Raw genomic sequence first — 19,164 nt, 5'->3', positions numbered from 1 at the left:
CAACATCTGGTTATACAACGAGAGATGGATATTGAAATTATTTTGATATTAAAATTGTAAGGCCTCCTTTGCTGTGGAAAATTGCTGGTGTGTCTACTAGACCGAAGTGTACCAGTAAAAACAAGTCTATTGTTGTTTCGAAACCGCAGTAAGTCGTTGTAAAGTGGAAAATAAAACTTACCTTGAACACTTTAAAAGCAATATTTAGACATACTGGTATGTCGTGCTAAGATGTCATACATTAGTAGATCACTTGACAAAATAGTGTCATTATTTAAATATTGGACATTTAAATTACTATCAACCTGTCATCTAGCTTTATTGATCATTTAATTTCATGAACATATACGTATTTATATATTATTGAATACCCTAGCAAAATACGTTACTTTAGTTATGTTAAATATTCAAGGTATGGGACTATATTACAGGTAATCGCATACATATATATATGTATATGAATACTTGGTATTAAAAAACACGTATGATCAAAAACTCTATTAAATGTGACTAAACACTATAACCCGAGCGCTTTCAAAGGGCGTACCTTTCTCACTGTTTGCTCGTGATGAAGAAAAGAATACACACTACAACATTACAAATTCAACACCACATCTAATTGTTATTATAACCCCTAAATATATTCAAATATTGATATTATCATCTCAGATTCGTTACCACCATACGAACAACGTAATGACTTTATAGTGTTGATCTATAGATTTTCAGACTTGGCTGCCAAAAACAACAACAATAGTTAGGGACTTTCAGGACAGTTAAACAGTTTCTTTAACGTTTATTTCGTTTGAACTACCAAAGAGCATTTATATATATCGACGGTCCCTTAGGTACAGCACATCGGTAACAGAAAACGAGGTAGGGTAGGCTTAATCCCCAGGGTGACGCTTGTTCTTACTTCTATTCAGAATGCGCTGAACTAACATCAAGAGGCGTGACCAGGGAACTGCAGACGAGATAACACTGTTGGAGTTAAATGTTCAGTCAAACCCAACCCCGGTCGTTGTTCATTTACAATTAATGGAAGTAGAACAAGAGGTGTACTTTCGGGTTTGCGAGTTAAAATACGTCGCAGAGAGAAAAGCGAATACCACACAGACTGGTAAATTAATGTGCTTTTCAAATTATTAATAATGTTAGAATACGTCGAATAGTAAGTCATGTTTCAAGTGGAAGTAGTTAAGTAGAACCGAACACGCTGAATTCTAAGTTTTAAAGAAACTATAATATAAATTGAAATCCACGAAAATCTATTTAAGTTCTGTTAATAATAAATTCAAATTTTGGAATTAATTATAACTGAAAAGAAAAAAAAAGTCATATATATACTCTCTAATACGTCATTAATAAAAAATGTTAAAAACATTTAACCGAAAAGAAAAACAAATATTTTAAATAGACAAAGAGACTTATTTTTTGAGTGATTTAATATCCTTTAAGTTATTCCAACGGCATCGAGCGTTTTGATGAATAAACTCTAATCGTGCATAGATTCTTTGTTTGGTTTGAATTTCGCGCAAAAGTACATGAGGGCTATCTGCGCTAGTCGTCCCTAATTTAGTAGTGTAAGACCAGAGGGAAGGCAGCTGGTCATCATCATCCATCGCCAACTCTTGGGCTACTCTTTTACTAACGAATAATGGGATTGGTGGTTACATTATAACGCCCCAACCTGACAGGGCGAGCATGTTTGATGTGATGGAGATTTGAATTCGCGGACCTTAGATTGTGAATCGAGCGCCACCTGGCCATATCAGACCTCGTAGCCGTAGAGAAAGGTTAATTGCTGAACAACAAAGTTGACTGACGCTTGAATTTGTATGGAGTGTTTTTGAGCCACCATTACGAGTTAATATCTCCACTCAGGGCGTCTCCTATAACAATCAGTCCTGTTATGACAAATCGTCACAGGATTATTTCTTATAACCGAGTTTGAGGAGATATATAAGAAATATGAACAAAAAAACGAAAACCTTTCATTCAGTGCAGTTTTTATATGTTTTCAAACGTATTGAGTTAGTACATATCAGTTCTGTGACTTGAAAAACTGCGACTGATGGCTCAACTGCGTCAAAATTAATCCCTTTTGGGAAATAAGACAAACAAACAACAAAACACACACACACAGAAATAGAAAAAACATACTCTAGAGGTATGGTAAGAAAGCGTTATTCGTATAGTGGTAGAAACGTTTGGAAAAGTACAGAAATAGAATGAAAGGTACAGTGTAATAAACAAGCAACAGGATTATATATCATAAATTTTGAGTTGGATAATTAAGTATTGTTTAACATGAAATGGTTGGCTGCATACTTCTTGTTTATATGAAACATATGATTGATTAAATGCTATCGAAATCATAAGGGAAGAAATCATGTTATCAAATATATATTTTTATGACACAGACGAAACGTTTTGATGTATTGTTTGTTTGCTTTGAAGGTAAGCACAATGGATTACAATAGACTATCTGTGAAATACTCACCATGGGTATCAAAATTCGGATTTTAGAGTCGTAAGTGCTGCTGTGACACTAGGGGGCATCTTTATGAATTAATTTAAGTTAAAAATATTTTTAAAGCTATGTGAAACTCTTTATTCAATGTTGAAACTTTTAAAAGGACTTTTTTCATATCTTAAAGCGAAAGGATAAAACTTTTAATTTTAAGGTTGGGTAGTCCCACTGATCTAGAGGGGAATTTTTAAGAAGCTGTTGATCAAAAAAAAAAGAGATGATTTTAATATTTTGTGTCGTATAAGAAATAAAATTACGACAATGAAAATCTCCAAAGGGTCATTAGTTAAGCTGATACCCTGAGGTTGCTTATACCTTTCTTTATTTTCTGTAAGTCACGAAATGAGATTATTTATCGCTTCCCAGATTATTCTACATTACTTCAGCTGTGTGGGCTGCACGCTTCTTTTGTTGTCATGTAGAAAATGGCGGGTATGCAGTGCAAGGAATGCGTGGCGTCGTTGAGCACGAGTTACTTGTGCTCGAGGGGCACGAGCCACAAGGCGATCGATTTAAGAAAGCAGTTGATGAGTCTCGAACAAGTTATCAGACACCTTCAACGGAGAACTGCCACATACGTGTAAGATGTTGCTGAAGATAGACTGGGTATATCTTGTCTTGAAGCTGCAAGAAACTGAACTGTATCGACTGTTTACTTTTCTCGCATAAAAGCAAATTTATTAACTTGTTAACAACGTTCACACTACTTCTATTTTGTAATTATTTAGAACGATTAAGCTGTTTGTCATTTAAAGAAAAAAGCAGGTATTCAGATGAGACAGAAACTGTAATTATGAGGTCGTGTTTAGCTTTTCCAAAGCATGAAACATCTTATTTTATTTTGGCTTTAAGATTAATATTGTATATTGATATCTCAGTTCTACAGTTTTTAAAGACGCGTAAGTTGAACACAATGTTTATTTATTTATTTTTTTATTAATCAAAACCAATTTTAGCAAAAAGTAAAAAGCTCATAACGCTAAAAATCGGATATCGACACCCGTGGTTGGCATTGCACAGTGAGTACAGCGTGAGTAGCTTTGCGCTTAACACGAGAAGCGAAAGATAAAACTGTTCGTGCAATATAATGATAATAAATATTTTCTCGTTACAAATGATCTTAGAGATGAAAGACGTGAAAGGTAATAAACAGCGGTTCCAAGCTTCCTTCGCATAAGAGTCAAACGTGGTTAGCATTCACTTGTCATAATAACCTTGTGAAACATCAGTCCGAGCGACATAGAAAAGTTGAGAGCGTGCGTTTTCTGTAAAGTCACTAAACAGTTGATTTAGTTACAATTAAGCACAAACCTACAACAATGGACCATCTTTGTTCTGTCCACCATAGTTATTGAAAACCAATTTTTAGCATCGTGAACGTGCAGGCTTGCCGCTGAGCCATTGGAAGGCACAGTTTAGTTTGCTCTTTCCGTTAAATACAAAGCTACACAATGGGCTATCTGTGGTGTGCCCACGACGGGTATGTAAGTCTGGTTTTTAGCGTTGTAAGCCGCTGAGTCATTGAGAACTAAACTGTTTGGAAACATGTCCGAACGTATTTTTTGTTGTTCTTGTGAAACCCAGAATACCCAATTTAGAAAATTGGTTTTAATTTTTGTCTGTACAGATCTTTTTTATACGTTTCTACTGGGTACACGAATTTATCACGTAACTATTAGAGCACACGATAGACGTACGTTAAAGTATGATCCTCAACACCCGATCCGTACTTGTACAGTTTGTTTACAAATTTCGTGCAAAGCCACACAAAAGCTATCTGCGATAGCCGTCCCTAATTAACAGTGTACGACAAGAGGAAAGGCAGATAGATAGTCATCAACACCCACTGCCAACTCTTCGGTTACTCGTTTTCCAACTAATAGTGGCATTGACTGTAACATTATAACGCTCCCACGGTTAAAAGGGCAAGTATGCTTTGTGTGAAGGGGACTCGAAATCACGATAACGAGCACAATAACCACCTGGCTATGTCGGGGGCCACTTTTACAGTTAGTTAATTGTATAACAACAACGATTTTCATGTTATTATATATATATATATATAAAGAAAACTGTATCAATAAACTCTATTAGAATATTGAGTGTCGGTACATTTTAAATGAAGTTGGACGATCGAGGAAAATTATCATTTCTTATCCTATAAGACACTATAGAGGGTGAGCCATGAGGAACACCACTTGCAACATTAATCAATTTTGACTGAACTCCATTTGTAACAACCCTAAGCTTTCTTCCATCCAACTACTCTTCTATCCAATTAATTAATCTCCCACACCTATAGAGACAATTTTTTAAAAGCTATTTATGTGATACATTGTCAAATGCTTTCAGAAAATCTGGATATGGATTTACCAAATCTACACTCTTACCATCTTTTACATAAGTAGTAACCTTTTCAAACAATGTCAAAGGATTTGTATGACAAGATTTTACTTTAGTTAGTGAAACTATGTTGAGTGTTTAATAAAATTATAAACTTTGTAAAATGAGTTTGCAAAGGCTTTCCAAGAGGGCCCGGCATGGCCAAGCGTGTTAAGACGTGCGACTCGTAATCTGAGGATTGCGAGTTCGCATCCCCGTCGCGCCAAACATGTTCACCCTTTCAGTCATGAGGGCGTTATAATGTGACGGTGAATCCCACTACTCGTTGGTAAAAGAGTAGCCCAAGAGTTGGCGGTGGGTGGTGATGACTAGCTGCCTTCCCTCTAGTCTTACACTGCTAAATTAGGGACGGCTAGCACAGATAGCCCTCGAGTAGCTTTGTACGAAATTCAAAGAAAAAACAAACAAACAAACAAGCTTTCCAAGACATTTCCCACAACTGATGGGTCTATGATTACTAGGATAATTTTTATCCTCACCTTGAAAATGGGAGTTACAGTGGTTAACTTCCAATCTTCTGGTGTCTGACCACTATTCAAGAAATGACAAGCATAGTTGTAAGTGGCTCACATATCCAATCTTTAATTTTCATCAAAACTCGTAGGTAAATCATATCTGGCCCAAAAGACTTATCATTTTTAATCTTCCCAATGTTTTCTTCAATAGTTCATAATTAATATAGTCATCTAGTTCACTCTTGTTTCCATCTTCTAACTGTTTAAGATGTGGAAAACTGTCTAAACCTTCGTTAGTAAAAATCAAATAAAAAGCAAAATTTGATAACCCAAACATCTCATACTCATCAGATACAACCCTTTATGATCCTTTAAGAGTCCTAGGTTAGACTAATAAGCCAATAATTACTGAAACAACTTTTATCACTTCGTTTGAAGAAAGGAGTGACTTTAGCTAATTTCTAATATTTTGGTACTTGTCCATTATTCAAAGATTTCGAAAAAAATTGTGGTAAGTGGCTCATATGTCCAATATTTGGCTTCCTTTAAAACCTTCGGAAAAATATTATCTGGTCCAGTAGCTTTAGCGTTCTCTAAACTTCCCAATTTTATTTTAACAAGATCAGAATTTATGCAATTGTCTTGTTCAACTTTGTTTTCATATATCAATTGTTCAAAATGAAGAATACCGCTAACGCCCTTTATAGCCTAATAGAAAGCAGAATTTAATAACCTAACAATTAACAGATACAAGTCTTTCTTTATCAACCCTCAAGGGTACTATCCTTAGCCTTACATTTGTTTACCCCTGATGTACTTTTATAAAAATTCTCACTGTTAATTCTTATGTCTTCACCCAAGTATTTTCATACATCATTTATTATGCCTTAATTTAACTGTTTGACAAATTTCTTTGACGTATATTCTAAATCTTCTATAATTTCAGTTATATTTACATTTTTTAAATTTATTATGCTCTTATTAACTCTTATGCCCTTTATAAGCTAACCTGACTGTTACTTGAAACTATCCTTCTCTTTCTGTAAGGAATACATTTGTTTTGAACATTGAAAACTTTTTCACATTTGCTCGGTGTCTCCAAATGACTCAGCTATCCAATTTACAATAGATAGTTATTGTCTCATCACTTCATTGGTTTTTTATTGTGACTAACGATTTCAGTTTAAACTATTTTCTGAATGAACTAGTTTTATAACCTCTTTAACTTATCCCAATAAAATAACATATGTAGAGCACTGTTCAGAGATACTTAATAGGAATTATCCATGACAATAGGCTGTTTATTCATTCAAAATAGATTTGCCATTCATACCTACTCGCACAAATATACAAAAGGAAGGATAAATTAGCCTATTAATACAGTAGAGAAATGAATTTTAATTGGAATAAATATTTTATTTGTGAATTAACTTAGTTATGATAATGTTCGTGAAAATATTCCAAAGCATCTTAAGGTCTTAATGTGTGTCGTATAAATTGTTTGTTTAAAAACAACACAAAGAAAATAATTTGTTTTTTTGTTTATTTTTTAATTTCGCGCAAAGTTCCTCGAGGGCTATCTGCGCTAGCGGTCCCTAATTTAGCAGTGTAAGACTAGAGGGAAGGCTCCCAACCGCCAACTCTTGGGCTAGTCTTTTACCAACGAGTAGTGGGACTGACCAACACTTTATAACGCCCCCAAGACTGAAAGAGCGATCATGTTTGGTGCGACGGGGATTCGAAGCCGCGACCCTCATATTACGAGTAGAACGCCTTAACCCACCCGGCGATGCCGGACCTTCAAAGGGAACAACCGAACAATGGTATCGTGTTCAATGGTAATTGCAACTTATTTTTTTAAAGAATGTTTCTTACCATTTTCATTGTTATATTACATCAATCGTTGAGTTGCAGACTGCTTGGTTTCACGCACGACGAATTTCTTTTTTATTTTTAAAGTAAAAAACGGACAAACATTCAAAACACACAAGTATTATTATTATAAAACGAATGATGTCAAACACGACAAATAAACTAAAGACGAGGAAATGTTGATGGAAGCTCGTTGACTTGTTAAAACGATTTCAAAATCTGATAAAGTTAAATGTTTTTTTCACACTGTTACTCCACGTAGTTTCAGATAATATTTAGTGCATTAGGGGAGTCAATCGTTTCATTGACAATTCTTTTGCTGTGAGAAAGTTCGCTGTTTTTCGGTCAAAATAAAAGACACTTTCGGTTTGGAGTACTTTTAAGTCTAAACGTTAATAAACGTCTGTATATTGGCCGTGTTATCTGGTGATTGTATATTTGCATATCCAAAATAATAGTATTTAAGTCTTATAATTCATTTAAAATACTTTTTTTTTTTTAATTTAGCGCAAAGCTACATGAGGACTATCTGTGCTAGCCGTCCCTAATTTAGCAGTGTAAGACTAGAGGGAAGACAGCTTGTCATTACCACCCACCGCCAACTCTTGGGCTACTCTTTTACCAACGAACAGTGGGATTAATAGTAATATTATAACGCCCCCACGGCTGAAATGGTGAGCACGTTTGGTGCGACGAGGAGTCGAATCCACGACCCTCAGATTACGAGTCGAACGCCTTAACCCACCTGGACCATGCTGGGCCCATTTGAAATACAACATTTACAAATGATTTCTAGCTTCCAAAATCTTAGGTAGAAAACAACAAATGTATGTACTATCATTGTATAGTCTAATAAACAAATGAACCAATGAACCACTTGTGGCTACTCTTCTGTGAAAACAAAAAAAAGAGTACAATTTGCCGTTATTCTTTATTGTGCCGTAACTACGAAGTGCGGAGCTTGTTTTTATGGCAACAGATTATGAACAGGAATCCTATAGTTCACAAGAAAACGACTAGACTACATACAGATACCTTAATGTTTTCAAAGAAAGCATCACGTTTAATTGCAGAATGCATTGCATAATTTGAATGAGTCGAAGAAACACGTGCTTCTAAAATTAGTTGTAGACAAACATTTTAAAATACTGTACGCGACCATGTATAGCTTGTTGTATATGTATTCCATGTATAGCTTGTTGTATGTATTTAGTCTTTACACTAATATAATTTATTTCATTAAAAAGTGTTGTTGTGTTTACACAATTAGCAGACTTCTCTGAGAGTAGTTTTTCCGGGAGTCAGAAGTAAATCTGTTTGGTCATAACGCTAAAATTCTGGTTTCGATACCCTTGGCGGGTAGAGGAAAGTTGTCTCATAGCGTAGCTTTAAACAATAAACAAAACTATGAACGATGCCCGATCAAGGTCAACGTATTTTTTAAGATGTAGACAAAAAGTCAAGATTTATTACTTCGCATGAAATTATTTTTGTAAGAAATTATAGAATTAGGCATTTTCAAGTTACTTGGCATTCTAATCATTTTCAGGTGTATTTTGCATTCTAGGTATTGTCAGTTGTACTTGGCATTCTGGGTATTTTTCAGGGGTATTTGGTAATAACCGTTTTCAAACTTTAAACTCCGGTTAGCAGAACAAGTCAATATTCTCATATCGTCCGGGAATTCTATATTTCATTTCTTTCTTCCAACCAATCAGTATTCGATATATTTGACGTGTAGGAATATGTGGAGTATTAGAATTGAAATTTATTTTAAGATAATTTATATTCTAACCGATTGAGATGCCTCTTCGTAAGGCTGATAATTTGTGTAATGAACGCACGTTCTACAATTTAAATAAGTTTTAAAATTACTGCCCCCTAATGGCACATCGGTATGTCTGCGGACTCACACCGCTAAAACCCGGGTTTCGATACCCGTGGTAGGCAGAGCACAGATACCCCATTGTGTTTCATTATAAACAAACCAATAAATTCAGAAGTTCTGCATACTTCTAACGTTACGGAGTGAGTTTTAATATCTCAAGAGCTCGGCATGGCCAGGTGGTCAAGGTACTCGACTCGTAATCCGAGAGTCGTGAGTTCGAATCCTCGTCACACCAAAACACACCATTTCAGCCGTGAGGGGGCGTTATACTGTGACAGTCAGTCCACCTATTCGTTAGTAAAAGAGTATCCCAAGAGTTGGTGGTGGGTGATGCCTTCCCTCTAGTCTTACACTGCTAAATTAGGGACAGCTAGCGCAAATAGCCCTCGTGTAGCTTGGCGCGAAATTCAAAACAAACCAAACAAAATATCTTGAGAAGAAAACCAGTCCTAAATAACATCGAAGAATACTGCCAGAAATACAGAATCAAAATTAATATTCCAAAAACCCAAGTCATAGTATTCAGCAGACTGAATAAGCTGAAAAAAGATCCACCAAAACTCTATATGAATGGATCACTTTTACTGACTGCTACTTCTGCTAAATTTCTAGGTCTAACCTATGACTCAAAATTAACGTGGCTACCACATATTAAAAATGTACTGATACGAATCTGGAAAAGAGCAAACTATGCAAGAAGTCTTTCAGGTAAAATCCAAGGAACATCACCAGACAACATACTTAAAATCTACAAAACGTACATTAGACCAACAATAGAATATGCATCACCTGCCTGGATTAACATAGCACCCACACATGTACAGAAACTTCAACGTATACAAAATTCTGTACTAACTTCAGCATATAAAGTACCACGTAGCACCTCAACCACATTCATGCACAAGTATGCAAACATAGATACAATAGCTGAAAGACTCTTGCATAATTCTCTAAAATATTTCAATAAGAATTGGCATAAAAATGACTTAATGTGTGATCTCGACAGAAATCACGTACATGGTGTAAATGGTCCTAAATACCTCTCCCCGTTTAACATATATTTAAGAAATGTAACACAAGCTGGCCACTATGCACTAGACACTTAGTCCTTGTTTCTTTATATTTTTATAATTATTATTTTCTTTTTTAATCATTTTTTATCTCTTTTTGAATCATTATTCAAGTATTGAATAATAATAATTATTATTACTTTCTTTGTGTGTGTGTGTGTGTGTGTGTTACTACAAGTACTAGTAGCATTCTCTCATTTGAGAAAAAGGAGAAAAATACAAAAAAAAAAAATATATATATGAAAATACAAAAAAATATATATATATGGAAAAAAATTAAATGAAGAAAAAAAAAACAAAAGAAAAAACTTCTTGTTCGTCCATGCATGGACTGAGCCCTGAAATGGACCTGAGTATGATGTTATACTTTTACTCTGGCCCAAAGCTTTAAAAAAAAAACAATCCTAAAGACAGACGCTATAATCGTTCGGGAGGGAGGAAGAGGTCAAATGTACCTGACCCTCCTGGGTATTTAACAACATCAATACCCAAATACCCACACAGTCAAACTTGAGAAGAAATTACGTCATTCCGATCTTTGATGATGTCACGCTTGTCTGTTTATGATACGTCGCTGACTAATTCTTGTTCTCCAAGAAGCATTTGTTATTATTATTACATTAGTTATGAATTTGAAGTCACAACATGTAGCCAGTCACTTCGTGCAAGGCGAGAAAGGGACAAAAGTAAAATATATCGTGGATATATAATTAATTTGTTAAACAAACTATACAAACAGAAGTTGTCATCACACTTGATTGTTTTCTGAAATGCAAAGTGATTTTATTAGAATGTATTTTATCAGTCAGGCTGAGTAACTGACCAGCAAAAAATTGGACAATGGAGGTGTTACTTGCCTATTAATTTGTTTTTATAATATTGAATTAAATTTATGTCTTTGGCATTGAACATTGATATGGAAATACATTTTAATTTGCAAAGAAATATGGAAAACATATTCAAGTATAAGGTATTTTGGAAAAATGTACAAGTGTTATGTGTTTTAGGAACATGTACTAATGTGGTCTATTTTGGAAAACATGTGCTACTGTAATGCATTTAAACAGATACATGTCTCGACATTATGGAACAACATGTGTACCTGGATACTTGTAAGTATCGACATTAGAAAATAACATGTTTATATGAATACAAGTCTCGACGTAACAGAACAACAAGTTCGTATAGATACATTCTGCCTGTAATAAACGTTGAAAGATTCATTGTAATCGAGAGAACTGTCAAAGCGTTGTATGTTGTATCTGTACTTTTCCTGCAGCCTAAAGATTTTGAAAAAAAAAAACCTAGTAAAGTTTAAAGCATTGACTGTACCGTGTAAGCCTACAGTTCAATCCTGATTTACTGTAACCATTGTTAACAAAGTTTAAGGCGTTTGCAGACACTGAACATTATCTTCTACAAAGTAGTTGTTTATTAGTGGGCTATTTGTCCTCTGCCTAACACGGGTATCGAATCCCGGTTTGTAGTGTTGTAAGTCCACAGGCGTACTGCTGTGCCAGTGGGGGTGAAAGCTGTACGCTCCATACAAACGATAATTAATCGAACTAAAAAAAACGCTTTAATTTACTGTCTTACGATATACAAGAAATTTAATCTTAAGCTAATATATGTTTCTTCATAAGATGATAGCGTCTTCTAATATATTTGTTTAATAGAATTTATAGGGCATTCTCTAAAAGAACAAGAAGAAAGAGAACAACTCATGTCAAAATCTATTATAGCTTGTTTCACTTTTAAACTATGTTGTTTTCTTGTTTATCTTCGTTCTAGATTGTTTTTAGTTTAAAATAACTTTTTTTTTTTAAAGATACTGTTGGCGAGTATACATAATGGTGTTTTTATTGCCCTTTAAGACAAAATCAAAATGACGCTCACATTAATTTAGAATTTTGGTTTCCATTACAGAAACCAGGGGGAGTAAAGTAATGCAAGCTGGAAGTTATAATCCGTGATACCCATACCAGCCGTTTTTTACACAGATAATCTGGAAGTTACTTAAAACATTTTATTTACGTATGAGGACAATTGTTGTCAAGAAAATACTATTCTAGTCACCTTTGTTGTAACACATAGATCAACAAAAAAAAAACATTTCATGTAAATTAATTGAATACTAAGCATCTGTTTACATCTGGCAACAATCACGGCTAATAATGTACCTACTTGAGGTTAAACAATCAATAACGAATGCGCCTTCACCGGCTTACGCATGGTAACATATGTCTGTCACATATGTTAATTAAATTATCCATAGCTTTTCTTACACCTTCCTCTTTATTTGACGTAAAAGTGTTTGATAACTCTTGAAAATGTAATATCGACTTAGTCTGAAGGATTAAAGAGAAACGTCGTAATACAATTGAAAAATAAATACGCTGTTGTGCGCTGTTCATTAATTATAAAGAGACAATACGATTAACTGGTTCAGGTTTCAGGTTCTGACTCTGAATGTATTCTGATGAAACATTTCAGCCTTAAAGAAAAAAAAATGTGCAGACAAGTCACCTGAAGAAAAAAATATGTATCTTGTTAACTGGCACATTGCGTACTAGAATACTAACTAAGAAATAAAAGAAACTCTTACGACATTATTTAAAACTATTCAACATCACAAAGAGTTACACATATATAGGAATAATAATATCCGAGAAACCTGTTGCATTTCAGTTACAAGCATAACGTGTGTTTTACAACAACAAATACAGTAAGTTACAAATATACAGATATGTAGAAACACCTATAGAAACCGATGCATTACGGTTTTAAGTAGAAATTTATAATAATTTTATTTTACTTTAAAAAATCCGAATAAGCACGTTAATAGAAAGGGGGTCGATGAAGCTCAGACAAAGTATTAATTATTTTATTATGTATTTATTATTTTTGTGTTACAACAGTCAAAGTATACGGTATCCATCACTCTACTTGGGTAGGTAAAATATCTTGAGCAATTTTTCACAAGTTACAAAAACAAACAAACTGAACTATGTTTTGGACTAGGTCGCATCAATTTCCTTTTCCTTATTTTTTTTTTTTCATTTAGAATTTTTCCCCTTTTAAATACCAGGTTTAAAGTTAAAGCAAAATCCAAAGAAGAAGTGATCTAGGAAACACAGAAAATATATCTTCTTTCTCGTTTTTGCTACAAAAATTTCACAGTTTATGTAAATACAATGGAAGTTTACATGGAGGATACTTATCTATTAAAACATTTGGTCTGGCATGGCCAGGTGGTTAAGACACTGAAGGTCACTGGTTCTAATCCCCGTCACACCAAACATACTCGCCTTTTCAGCCGTGGGGGCGTTATAATGTAATAATCAATCCCACTATTCTTTGGTAAAAGAGTAGCCCAAGAGTTGGCGGTGGGTGGTAATGACTAGAGAGATCTAGTCTTCGCTGCTAAGTTAGGGACGGTTAGTGCAGGTAAACATCGCGTAGCTTTGCGCGAAATTCAAAACAAACAAACAAACAAACAAAAACATTTTTTATAAGTGTTTCCGAAATGTTTTTATTCATCGTTTTGTCTTCTTCTCTGAAGCCAACCTCTATCGGCTTGGCGTACAGTAGTGGTTGTCACTGTGTTACTATGTTACATCGGTTTTAGACGCAAGATCGATATCCTAGCCATGAAAATCAGATACGCAGAACTAACGTAAAGTTTTATATCCGCTACAACCAGCACCCCTGCAGACAACCCTCCGTACAGCTATTGATCACCAAGCTTAAATGTCTAGTTGCACTTTAATTACTGGAGATAGAATTAGGAGAGAATTACTTATTCATTGTACGCCGTTTTCGAGTCGGTTCTTTTTTCTATTTTATTTCTGAAAATACATTTTTCTTTTTCCAAACCGCTATTAGATATCACCGGAGTTCATGACAAATGTGGAACGAGTTCATGTACGCATTATCACATTTTCGTTGAGCTAAGTTTGCGAGCCTTATGAACCTTTTTGATTCTGAGGGTCAGGAACAAATTCGTCAATTTTGTAAGGTCTTGCTTATTAGAGGGCCTTAGTGACCCTGAAATCATGTTTATCATACGTGTGCTCTCCCCTACCAAAAAACAAACAACACACAAAAAAAACATTTCAAATGTTTTTAGCATTTCGATTATGTGTGGGAAAGAACAGGCTCTGAGGTAAAACTATTTTCTCAGAAGAAAAACATTTGTCATATCATACTAAAAAAAAATTACGTTTAAAGATAATTCATATTAAAACGCAGCGTCGTACAGTCAACTCACATGAAACTGACGTATAGGAAACACTGAGTGTCTGTATAGTGAATGTAATGACATCTAGTTAACTAGATGTTTCAATAACGGTGATTCGTGTTTTATCAAGAATTTCCGAACTTCATAGTTTTCTCTTAGATTATTACTTCACAAAGAAACCGACCAATAAATGGTTCGAATGCGTTTGTATAATGCTATATTAATTATAAGAGAAATTTTCTTTTCGAAGTAAGTGCTTCTACACTATAGAATAGAGTTTTATTAATTATAAAAGTAATGTTCTTTTGGAAGCAAGTGCTTTTACAGTGTGGTGTTATATTAATTATTGGAAAGCAGCAACGTGTTTAAGATATTATTTTATTACAGATTTAGGGCAGACACACGTGACAAGAAACAAACAATATAAACATCTGTCAACGGCCTCAAACTTCTCACCAGCACAGCATTCAATGCCTCTTTTCGGTTTGTAGTGGGTGTCGCATAGAAAGAGGTTAATTAAATACCACATTCATAGAAACTTCTTTTTACACAAACTAGCTTCATTGACAGTTGCTGAAATTCAATGGCAGCTCCAAAAATAAAGAGACACACAAACAGATAGAAGTCTAAGAATGACGTCACCTCCTGAAAACCTCATCACACAACCCGATATCTGATCTCCGAGGCATCGAATGGAAAGAAACTAGCATCTCAAACCATAAAATGCAACTCAACGGACCCGTGTACCTGAAACGGTATAGTTTATGCACAAAGAAAAAACACGCTATGTTTGTGTCTGTTTTAAATAATTTTAAAAAAAATTCAATGAGAATGGTTCATATTCAGTGTAGTTATTTGAAGATTTGACCAAAAGATATATGTGTAGTGAAAATATGGAACATTATAAAAGCTTATTAAATATGGATGGATTGTTTTTGAATTTCGCGCAACGCTAAACGAGGACTATCTGCGCTAGCCGTCCCTAATTTTGCAGTGTAAGACCACAGGAAAAGCAATTAGTCATCACCGCTCACCGCCAACTCTTGGGCTACTCTTTCACCAACGAATGGTGGGATTGACTGTAACATTATAACGCCTCCACGGCTGAAAGGGCGAGCATGTTTGGTGTGACGGAGATTCGAACCCGCGACGCTCAGCTTACGAGTCGAGCGCCACCTGGCCTGTTTTCAAGTATTATCTCTATCCTTCCATCCATATACGACCCACCATGTTTTAATCGTTATTATTCAAAAGCAATCTTAAGAACTGGTACTGATATAAAACTAACGATAAGTACAAACATTAGCGTAGATGTTTTGTAATTAATCCTAATATGGAGGTATGAATATCAGAGAGGAAATCATTATTTTAAACGCAGAGCTTAACAACGTAATATTAAACTGTAAAAAACAACACACAAATAAACAATAAAGTATCCAGAAATAGTAGAAATCGATGTGCTACACATGGCCGCCGTCTTCTTTGACTTATTTAAAGTTTACTGGTAACAAAAGCTGGCTTGATGGTTAGGGAGCGCTCGACGCGCCCTCTGAGTGAGGGTCGCAAGTACGAATTCCCATGACACCGAACATGGTTGCATTTTTTACGAGGAAGTGGGGTGTTTCAATGGTACGGTCAAATTTACTATTTGTTGTCAAAAGAGTAGTCCAAGCGTTGGCTGTAAGTGGTGTTGACCATCTGCTTTCCGTCTGGTCTTTCGTTGCGAAAGCAAGAACAGTAAACAGACAGACTTCGTGTAGCTCTGGGTGAACTTCAAAAAGAAACAAATACATTCAAACATATATTGCAGAAATCTTTACAAAAAAATCGGCCTAAACTAAGTACGTTTAAATAATTGAGTTATCTTTTCATCGGCTCATTTTGTAAATTTACAAAAACTCGTTACCTCGAAACAGTTTGTATGAACTTCTAAAAATTGATGTTTAAAAATGCTTTTTTTTAAAAAAACAACTATTAAACAATACGAATGTTTAAGCATTTATTGTTTAATAAAGTAAGCTAATTAAGCAGACAAAAAGTAAAAACAGCTTACAAATACCGAATTAAGATATATTTATGTGGTTTAAAATACCTTGGAAACTAACATCTTTCAATTTTGTATGCAAACATGTATGCAAGATTCCAATGACATGACAGAAATAAGAAATATTAATACAGTCTATTTTACGTGGGTAAATAAAGCTTATTTTCTTATCACGTAGCGACTTTGAGCGTATCTTGTAATTCGGTGAGCATTAGACCTATAGAGTAAGGTGTCCCTGGTGGACGAGCTTCAGAAAGCGAAACAGTGAAGACAACACGAGGAAAATTTAAATATTTCTATTAACAGAAACATAGTGCTTATTAACAGTTGTAAGTAAACAATGAAAATCGTAACGTTGAAGAGAACTGCGATTTTGAGAAAAATTGAAAGTATTCGAGTATTAAATAAAAGTAAAAAATTGAACTTTGCAGGACTGTACACTGGTTGTCTGGCACTTTGGAACCGTAGGTTTGTTTTTGAATTTCACGAGGGTTATTTGCACTAGCCGTCCCTAATTTAGTAGTGTAAGACTAGAGGGAAGGAAGCTTGTCATCACCACCCACCGCCAACTCTTCAACTGCTCTTTTACCAGCGAACAGTGGGACTAATCTACCATTACAACGCCTCCACAGCTGAAAGGGCAAGCATGTTTGGTATAATGGAGATTCGAACTCACGACCCTCAGAATAGGAGTCAAGTGCCTTAACCACCTGGCTGTGTTGGGTCCCGACTATAAGTATAACAGCAAAAAACGGTCAAATCTCGCTATTCGATCAATAAAGAGTAGCCCAAAAAATGGCGGTAAGTGATGTTAAATATCTCCCTTCCCTTTAGTCCATCACTTAACAATTAGAGACGGATATGCGCAGATGTTCCTCGTGTAGCTTTCTGTGAAAAATTCTAAACACGTTTTTTAACAATTTTATTTAAAGTTTTCGTATTTCGTACACTGTTATTGTTTTTTTTTATCAGTCGTGTGATATTTGAATATTTTCATTCTGCGGTGGTTAATTTCTGTTATCGTTGCAAAGGGACTTTTAGTAACTTAAAGTGTGAACTGTTTGTTTGTTTTTTGAATTTCGCACAAAGCTACTCGAGGGCTATCTGTGCTAGCCGTCCCTAATTTAGCAGTGTAAGACTAGAGGGAAGGCAGCTAGTCATCACCACCCACCGCCAACTCTTGGGCTACTCTTTTACCAACGAATAGTGGGGATTGACTATAACATTATAACGCCCCCACGGCTGAAAAGGCGACCATGTTTGGCGCGACGGGGATGCAAACACGCGACCCTCAGATTACTAGTTGCACGCCTTAACACGCTTGGCCATGCCGGGCCAAGTGTTAACTCCTTCTACACTAATTATGAACAGATTGATTTGTTTTGGCATGAATTACGTGCAAAGCAATATAAGAACTATTGGCTCGAACCGTTACTAATTTAGTAGCGAAAGACTAGAGGAAAGACAGCTAGTCATCATCACCCACAAGCACATCTTGGACTACTTTTTTTACCAATGAGTAGTGGGATTAACCGTTACATAACATCGCCTCCATGGCTGAAAGGGTGAGCATGTTTGTTGAAACCAAAAATTGCGAGTCGAGAGGCTTACCAATAGGACAGTCCATGCCCTATAATGTTCCTTTAAAAATGCAACTGAGTTTATCAGTCAAACTGGATAAACGAAATAAGTGCTCTCTCATCAACTGTGAAAACAATGTCTTATCGTCGTTATGAAATATAACAATAAATGATTTAATTAGAAGTCGATCCAGGCTAGAAATTAATAAACGGGATCGGTCACTTTCCTTTTACCTTGGCCAGGCATGGCCAGGTGGCCCTCGACTCGTAATGCGAGAGTCGCGGGTTTGAATTTGAATCCCCATCTCACTAGACGTGCTCGCCTTTTCAGCCGTGGAGGCGTTATAAAGTAACGGTCGATCCCACTATTCGTTGGTAAAAGAGTAGCCCAAAAGTTGGCGGTGAGTGATGATTTCTAGCTGCTTTCCTTCTAATCTTACACCGTGAAATTAGGGACGGCCATTGTTAATCAAAAAGCTGTATGCCTGTAGAATAAATAGTATTTTTTAGCATGAAATAGGTTATTTACGCTTAATTCAGCGTGGGAACCGAAACCAGAATTTTGGTGTTATAAACAATAATGAAGCTTATCACTGAGCTGTAAATAACGGTGAAAAATATGACTATATATTAAGTGAAAAGAATGTTGAATGTCCTTGGTACTAAGTATAATATCTGCTTTTGTTAAGCATTCCTCAATTTTTAGACCCCCCCTTGAAATAACGACTATAAAACAAGCTATTTTAAAAATTTTAAATTTTTTTAAGATTAATAATATAAGCACTAGAGACACAATTATCCCAATTTCACAGGAACTTTACAAAACTAAAACTTTTATAAACCATAAACAACAAAAATATAATTACTAAAAATTCTCCAAAAATTGTGGTATGAATATAATTTTCGTTGTTTGTTATGTGCTTAAAATTTCAGATATCGTAAAAGAAAAACTGTTTTTTATGATGTATAATGTCTCCGTACACGTGATTTGGAATGAATACTGTTTTATTAGCTGAACAAACTCGAAACAAGATTTCCATTGGTATTTAGCAGACCTACTGTTGGCATCGTTTAAGGTA

The sequence above is a fragment of the Tachypleus tridentatus genome, chromosome 7, assembly GCF_004210375.1.
Source record: "Tachypleus tridentatus isolate NWPU-2018 chromosome 7, ASM421037v1, whole genome shotgun sequence".
In the NCBI taxonomy this organism is placed as follows: Eukaryota; Metazoa; Arthropoda; class Merostomata; order Xiphosura; family Limulidae; genus Tachypleus; species Tachypleus tridentatus.
The sequence above is the reverse complement of the archived record's forward strand: the minus strand, read 5'-3'. Positions refer to the sequence as shown.